At 36.1% G+C, this 8,380-nt stretch overlaps 1 protein-coding gene across 1 annotated transcript in view; it reads right to left on the bottom strand.

The window, feature by feature from the left end:
* The window catches only part of SLIT3 (slit homolog 3 (Drosophila)), a 485,523-nt gene that overhangs the window by 214,461 nt on the left and 262,682 nt on the right, over positions 1-8,380 (bottom strand). The window lies entirely within an intron of this gene.

The raw sequence follows: 8,380 nt of genomic DNA, 5'->3' as shown, positions 1-8,380 counted from the left end.
TTTTTTTTTTTTTTTTTTTTTTTTCAAGGCAGAAGGGAGTAATTTCATTACATTAGGGCATCCAATCCATTATGAGCTTTTACCGTCATGTCACTGAAACAATTTCATTAAGCTAAAGGCCTGTAAATCATTGGAGGTCACTGTGCTGCCCTCCGTGACCTCCCACAATGCCTTTTTTCTTTTACTGGAAGTTGGAGTCCTCTGTCCTGACAGTACTAAATCTCCAGGCTTTATCTACCCAAGAGCTGTGAGAGTGCATAGGGAATATACCAATTCCAAATTAGACTCAACTAATCTAATTTTATAGTCTTTTTATTATTCTAAGCACCAAATGTCTGTGGTGGTTCGATGCCTCTCTGCATTGTTACTGGTCCCATCTGGTAGCCCGTTCTATTGAAAGATTTCTGACTAAATACAGATTCTGTCTAACTGCATCAGGGAGAGCAATCCAGGGACAGAAAGGATTATACACACGTACACTTAAAACACTATTTTTCTTCAAAATGTGTAATTTAATATTTGGATGGTGGAGTTCTCTCATTTGTCTCCCTGCATACACGTGATTTAAACATATTTGACGATATATGTGGATACAGCAGTACAGCTACATCTGCCTCACTCAGAAAATTAGTTATAAGTTGAAATTTAAAATTAAATTATTACATTTTCCGACACCTGATCCTTTAAATTTTCCACTTAGAGAAATAAAATTATGCAACTACCCAAGTGTAGGTACAATATCTGCATTTAATGAAAAAACAGATGCAAGTTCCCAGCTCTATTATGCTACCCCTTGCACAGCATTTACTTTAGACTTGGTGAGGCAATGTCCATTTGTCCTGTGTGTGTAAAGTATCATGAATAAAAACACCAATATTATTGGAGTTTCTGGTTGCTATTACAAAATATTAAGTATATATGGAGAGGTAGGAAATATCTTGTACCTGTGCATAATATTTTTGTATAGTTTTATCAACTTCTTGCCAATTATTTGCTGCATCTAAGTTTTAGTCTAAGTAGACATTTGTCCCAACTTTCTTATTATAGACATAAAAGCACAGACAGAGCACTACAATATAAAAACAAAACAAAAAACAAAACAAAGCCTCTTTGGGGTAAAGAGCAGAAGGCAACATAAAGGTTTAAATGTAGCAACTGAAAATAATCTTTATGTACCCCTTTAAAGACTGAGTTTGCTCTAACACTGAACATATTTGAAGACTATAGGAAGGTTATCCTTTGTGTTGTAGTCTAGTCTCAGTGAACATCAGGTTTTTTTATGATTTAAAGTGTATGAAAACCATACACACTATAAACTCTACTAAAAAGCTTAGCAAGCATAAAGCCCAGATAAGGTTTCCCATAGTTCCCATAACTTTGGAGAACATGCTGGACTTGGCAAACCTGCAGTAATGTCTCCTATGCTGACAGATACCAGGATGTACAATCATCAAAATGGGATTTTTCTGTAGCATAGGAATTCACACAATATATATATATAAATAATATATATATACGCATACATACATACATATATATATATATTTCTTTGTGTTCCACTTCTCCAACCACCTAGCAAAGATGCTAAAAATACTGTATTTTTGACTGCTAGGGAGGACCAGTGTCTTCTTCTGAGATCCCCATTTAATTCTGTGGATTGTTAAAAATTTGTTGCTCAGACAGAAAGGGTGGTGCATTTTAGAAGCATAAACTTAAGTGAGTTAAATATAACGCTAGTTGCATGACTAAATACTTTACACTTCAGTTGGCTTTATTAAGCATGAAGTTGGCACATAGTAGCAGGACAAAGAGAAAGCAGGTGCAACTTGAGAATCACCTCTCTTTTCTTCCACAGGAAGTACTATTTAATGCCTGTTTTTATTTGAGTTATATGATAATATTGATTTTTCTGCCAAATACACTAAAATAAGCAAATAAACCCAGTGTGATAGTCACAAAGCCTTCTGACTAAAGGGCTTAATACGTGGTGTACTGGGGTTTTTTTGTTGTGTTTTTTTTTTGTTTGTTTGTTTTGTTTTAAACAAAACCCCCTACTCCTTGATTTCTTTTGAAAAAGTGTAATGACAATTTTAAATCATATTTCTGTACGTCCATTTATGTTTGCAGGACAGTAAGTAAATGAGGAATGTATCCATCAGAGATACACCCTGATTCTATGTACCCCATCATAAATTAAATCTGCACGGTCTCTGGAAAACATCCACACATTTACTGCTTCTTTGTACAGAGCTCACATATCCTGATATCTATCATGGCAAAACATTCACATCTGTGTTTAAGCATGAGAATTTCTTCCAAAAGGAATAGAACTGTTAGATGTCTTAAAATTATGCATGACTGTTTTTAAGACCCTTCACCTCCCCATTTATTTCTCAATGTGTAAAGATGGAAATTCTATTTCCTTGCATCTGCACAGCACCCTGGTGAGTGGTTAAGCAGAGACTAGAGATTTGAGAGTTTAAAATCTAAACAACGTCTTCCTTCCAAGAATATGTGTTAGTTTAAAGTTTTGAGAAAACTTCAGGTAAAGCCCTACAGAAAGGCAAAGACAGGTGTTCAACACATAATTTTTTATGCATGAAGACAAAATAAAAATCCTGTGTTCTGGGCCAGCAGCCAGATCACAAGCCCAAACCAGGTAAGCTGTGCATGCAGCTCTTCAATGTGCAGAATAGGCATGCCTAACATTTGTTGAGAACACTTTACCTGACTAAAACTAACCATATGCAGAACAAGTAAAATTTCAACTTGAAAGAAAAAATAATAAATAAATAAAAGGGAAAAAAATAATCAGCACTTCAGAAAAGCTGGCACATATACTTCTCCTTGAGGAACATGCAACACTGCTCTCATGTCTTCATCCCTGCCTTCTGAACAGAGCATCCACACACACTCACAGCACTGCTAACATGGAGCACGGCTGCCAGAGACACAGATTAGCTGCTCCAGGCTTACAGGTAAATTTAACACATGGTCTCAGCCAGCAGAAGCATTTATTCTGATTTAAATGCCATCTCTATTTGTCAGTGTTCATACTCTTTCTAGAAGATCTATTTCTCTTCAATATTACAAACAGGATGCTATGCATTGAAGAGTGAAATGCAATATTGAAAAAAAAGGCCAGACAACACAAACTCAAATTTAGGACACAATTTTAAAATGGACAAAGGCAATTTCTATACCTCCATTTACTCCTGCCTTCGGAAGAAATACAGTACTAAGCTCAGACCTTACTTAAAACTGCAAAGTGATTCAACTGCTTCTGAAGAATATAAAGGATCTAATGTAGCAAAAGGGATCTTCTGTACTTACAAGAGGCTACAGAATGAATGAAACCACAATAACAGAGCTGTGTGAAATAGCCCTAGAACAAGCATAGCACATTGTAAGAGCCACAAGCCAAGGCATGGACAAGTAACTCTGCCAAATTTTGAACTTCCAACTTTTTGCTAAGCTAGGTAGATAACTAATGTTTATTTGAGTCAAAGTGTTTGAGATAAATGCTGGATCTCTCATCCATTAGACACAAAGCAGTGGACTTGGGCTTGGTGACATTGTCAAAAGGGTTCTTGCTCCAGAGTCAGTGAGCTGAGATCCCAGCCTAGGAAGCCCAAGAGCTCGTGTGTGTGATTGAATTACCTACTCTGACCTCACCTAAGAGACTCCAGAGATCAGAGATCTCCATAACAGGCAATTAGCAACCAGACAAGGCTAACAAATACAAAGCAGTACTAGAACAGAGCAAAACACTCAAGCAAAGGAAATATTAAATGGATACATGGGATTTAGAGGAAGTGTGAAACAGAATAATGTTTATAAACAATGTAAGAGTTTATAAAATTATTTGGAGAAAAAGGCATCTTTCATATGATAGAGCTATAATATTTATTATAATCTGACTCTAACCATGACTCAATAGCTAGTCTCAATTTTTATTAAAAAGCAGGAAAATCTCATGACTAAATTATATGCAACTGATTGATCATTGTCTATCTTTAAAATTGATGTTTGAAAGAAAAAACCTTGACACAACTCACCTTTTTATGAAATGAGAAAGAATGCTGCATTGTAATAAATTATATCACTGAACAGTGTATGGTTTGGCAAAGACACCACTTTAACTGTTTAAAACACAGTTCCCCTGGCAGAATATAACTCTGGCTTATCCATTTAGATTTATACATTATCTATCATGCATGACAGCTAAACTTCAAATGCCATTTGGAAGGAAAAGAATTTTCCAATGTTGATATTCTTTTGCCATTTGAAATAATCCTTTAAATACTGAGACTTGGAGGTTTTGCTATCAACAATAAGGAATATTTAGTTTCAAATGCATTAGAAAGATAAAAATCCCTAGCAACAAAGCTGATATAGTTTTGTCTTGTTACTAGATTTAAGATTTAAAAAAAATACCCCAAAACTGTTCTAAAATATGAAACAATTTAATTCATCCAGGGTGAGATTTTTTCAAAACAATCTTTACTAACATTAAAAGTTCATGTTTAAAACTCCATATTTACAGTAGCAGCATTTTTTCTTCATAGTACATCAGTTAACCTGATACCATATATAAGGGCTTTCAGTAATTTGTCTGCAATTAGCCATGCTCACATTTCTGAAGAAGAGGTTCTTCAAGCATCAACATTTCACAACAATGAAGTCTATAGTCAATGCTTTGCAATTTATTTGTTTCAGTGAGGGATTTTTTTTCCATTTACAAACATGATCATTGCCACCGTAGAGCTCAAGTGTTAACCTGGTTTTGTCATTATACTGTGATAGTAGTTTAATTACTAGAGCTTCTTCCTGTATTTTTGCCCAGAATCCAGTTAAATATTTAAGTTAAGCCTGTATTAACAGGTACTGTAATAAATACTTCTCAGACTTCTTTGTTTCTCATATTTTAAATACTATAATAAAAAGAAGTGTTGGAATAGTTGCATATCTACTTTTACAGATACAAAATTACTCTTGTATTTTACATGTATCTACTGGTATAGATCCAAGATCAAGCAAGAGCCATTTCCTCATTAATAAAAGACTTGCATAATTAACCCAAAGTATGCATATTAAAGGTATTTTATTACTTAAGTATTTAAAGGAATTTTCAATAACAATTGCACAGGAAGGTAAATTCACTGTAATGTATCACAGAATTGTTGTTAGAAAAAAATGAATTTCTTTACACCTTCAAAATGACCTCAGTTTGGAAGTCTGGACAACATTTTTCCCAAACCTTTTGAAATTGCTGGGTCTATGCTATCACTTTCCTGTAAAGTGAGCACACTAGTAGTGAAGCTCTTCCATAACTTCTAAGAATTAGAGAGATACTCTATAACTTTTATTGTCCAGCCTCCAGACCAGTTCTGATTTAACTCTGAGAAGTTAACATTTCAAAGGGAAATGACACCAATACATCTATGGGATGTTTCTCACGTACCAAACTATAGCCCTTATCCAGAAATCAAACTGATAAGAAAGCACTATATAAACAGCAATATCAAAATTAATTTAAATTGAAATATAAATATATTTTTTTTCCAAAGTAGTTTTTAATGCATTTTTCATGTTTAGTTTTTAGTCTTTATCAATGCTTTACTAAAATAATTGTATAAGGGCTTGCTTGTATTAGAAAATTCAAGGAATTGATAAATTCAACTGTAAAATAATTTTCAACATGACTAGATTGGTGGTGCAAAACACAAATGATAGAGCTGCTGTGGTCAAGCTGAAATCTCCCTCTGGGGTTTTCACAAGTGTTCCAAAATTCCTCTTTTATTTGGTGCTGTTTTGTTTTGTTTCCTAAATACGTGGTTTTGTAAAAATCTAGATAGAGCTCATCTGCATGAAAAAAATTGGGCACAGTCATATTCTCTGTCTTCAGTTTTCATACTCAATCTATATTACCACATTGCTAAGTAAGGAGGGGAAGAGCTGCTTATAAATAATTACTCTGCAGATTATTCAAAAGAATTAAGCATTTCAGTTTTCAAATTACATTAATTTACAATTTAAAATGCTATCAAAAAAATAGGTACCATATTAGCTTAATGAAAAACTTAAATGGCAAATGAATAAGTAGACTACTTCAGCCTCTTTGCACAGGAATAAATACACATAAACCCAAGATTTCCTTTCAATATCAGAGAGGTTAGAAGAATTTTTTTCTTTTTTTAACTCTCTCTGGTTGCTGATGTAACAAATAGTGCATACAAGCACAGAAATGGCTGTCTCCATAGCAATTGGGGCAGGTTTTGCTGTTTCCCTAGTTACTCTTGACTGATAACCATCTGTTGTTCTCCTCTGTCACAGCCCCAAAGGGGAAAAAGGGAAGAAATGAGGAAGGTAAAATTGGTGTTAAGAGAATATGAAAGTTATTTGCTATAGTGGTTTTTACACTTTCAGAAGGTTTGCACTTCTTTAAATTGTTGTTTTATTTATTGTTATTTTCAATTGACAAGTATCAAATAGCACATGTAAAGAAAAGTTTTAATTCCAAAATGTTACTAATCATTCACCTGATTAATAGGAAATTATACTAGGCAATTACAATAGGCATAGCAACAGGAAATGATATAATTAGAGATGTCGCTATGAATCTGTGGAAAATCTCGAAACTAAGGATCTTATGCAGAAAAACATGCAGATATTTAATGTAAATAATTAGTAGAAATTTGTAATGCACATAGAGCACAGAGTGAAGCAGGTGCAGAAGGTTAGCACTCAGGTAGCTGGGGCAGGGGGAAAAGGATCACTAAGTAACTGCTGCTTTCCACCCCTGGCCTGCGATAAGGGCTGGGATTTACCTCTGTTTACAGGTTTGTGGCCATTACTTCCACCAAAGCTTGAGCCTCTTTGTCCTCTTCAGTGGGCCTGTGTGGAGCTCTTGGGAGGCACAAGGACAGCATGCCCACAGGGACCAGGCTCCCTGTGCCCACAGCCTTCCTGGAGGACTTGCATCACGGGTAGCTCCTGATGGCCCTGCTGCCCCAGATGTGTGTCAATGTGTGTAATATAGAGCCAGGTCAGTGTTTACATGGACATGTGTACTGTCATGGCATTACTTCCATGGAACTAATAGCACATAAGTCATGATCATTTTGAAGGAAAAACAAATAAGCCTCCACAGGCTTCCCGTTACAGTGGATCAATGGAGCTGCATGCAGCTGAGGTTTGGCCTTTTTTTTTCTTGAAAATCATTCTGTGTGAATGTGCCGTGTGGTAACAAATTCATTACAGAACCAAAACTTAAAGACGCAGAACGTTTCATCACTTAAAATTAAAATTTACATCAGCTATCATATGTCACAGACAGACAAGATTTGTTTGGAGCTACCAGTGTTTCTGAAATGTGGTTTCAGTAGGCCAGGGGACTGCAAGAAACTCTACAGAGCGATACAACAAGGCTGGGCTATTGCCCTGCTGTTCTTTTTTTTTCCACAGTGCAGGCAAGAGGAAGTCTGGATACAGGTGACATCACTGCAACCCTGATGACAACACCCCAGGGCAGCCCTCGTGCCCAGATCCTGCCAGCACAGCCCAGGGCTGTGCAGAGCTGACCAGGAGAAGGGGCTACAGAGCTGTGCACAGCAGGATGGGGGTGGGAGGAGAGGAAGGTGGTCCCATGGCAAAACCCCTATTTAATTCTGGTGCTTCCTTGTTTACACATTTTGATTATTAATAATTCACTGAATTAAGTTTGGAGAGGAAACGAAGGCTCTCGTGTCTTTAAGAGGCTCAGACTTTTTCAACAAACATCAAAATTACATGATGAGATGAAGGCTGTGGCAGCCAGCAAATGCAACAGACCTTGGCAGTTAAGTGAGAGTGAATGTGCCCAAGGCCAGGCACCAGAAGCACCTCTTTACACAGTTAGGGAGATGACAGAGCAAAAAGGAATCTTGACATCCGATCTCCAGACATCTGTCCCCTTTGAAATCACATATTACATTAGATTAATTCTATCACCCGCAGTCATACAGTGACTTGATATATGTTTTCTAGCTCTTAAGACAAAAATTAGGAGGAAATGATACCAAAAGAGTAAAAGTGGTGAGTAAAGTCAGAGCAGTGTCAAACTTGTTACATGGCTACTAAAATTGGGCAAAGTAGTGGAGATTCATGTGTTTTGGTGAGCTTTCTTTTTTAAAATTAGAGAATTAATATTAACACCTAGTGGGTGAATACCCAAACAATTCACATCTTGCAGTTAAGAACTGCAGTATCTCAGTATAACACACCAACAAATTTTTCAATCAGATCCTGGATATCACACTGCTTTAAAAAATAAAAATGGCCAGTTGATGCTAGAGATGGAAGAATAGAATATCTCAGTGCCCCACTTCAGTTTAGGGGC

Source organism: Chaetura pelagica, unplaced genomic scaffold, assembly GCF_000747805.2.
Source record: "Chaetura pelagica isolate M959 unplaced genomic scaffold, ChaPel_1.0 scaffold356, whole genome shotgun sequence".
Classification (NCBI taxonomy): Eukaryota; Metazoa; Chordata; class Aves; order Apodiformes; family Apodidae; genus Chaetura; species Chaetura pelagica.
Note: the sequence above shows the minus strand (reverse complement) of the source record. Positions and strands in the feature narration are given on the sequence as shown.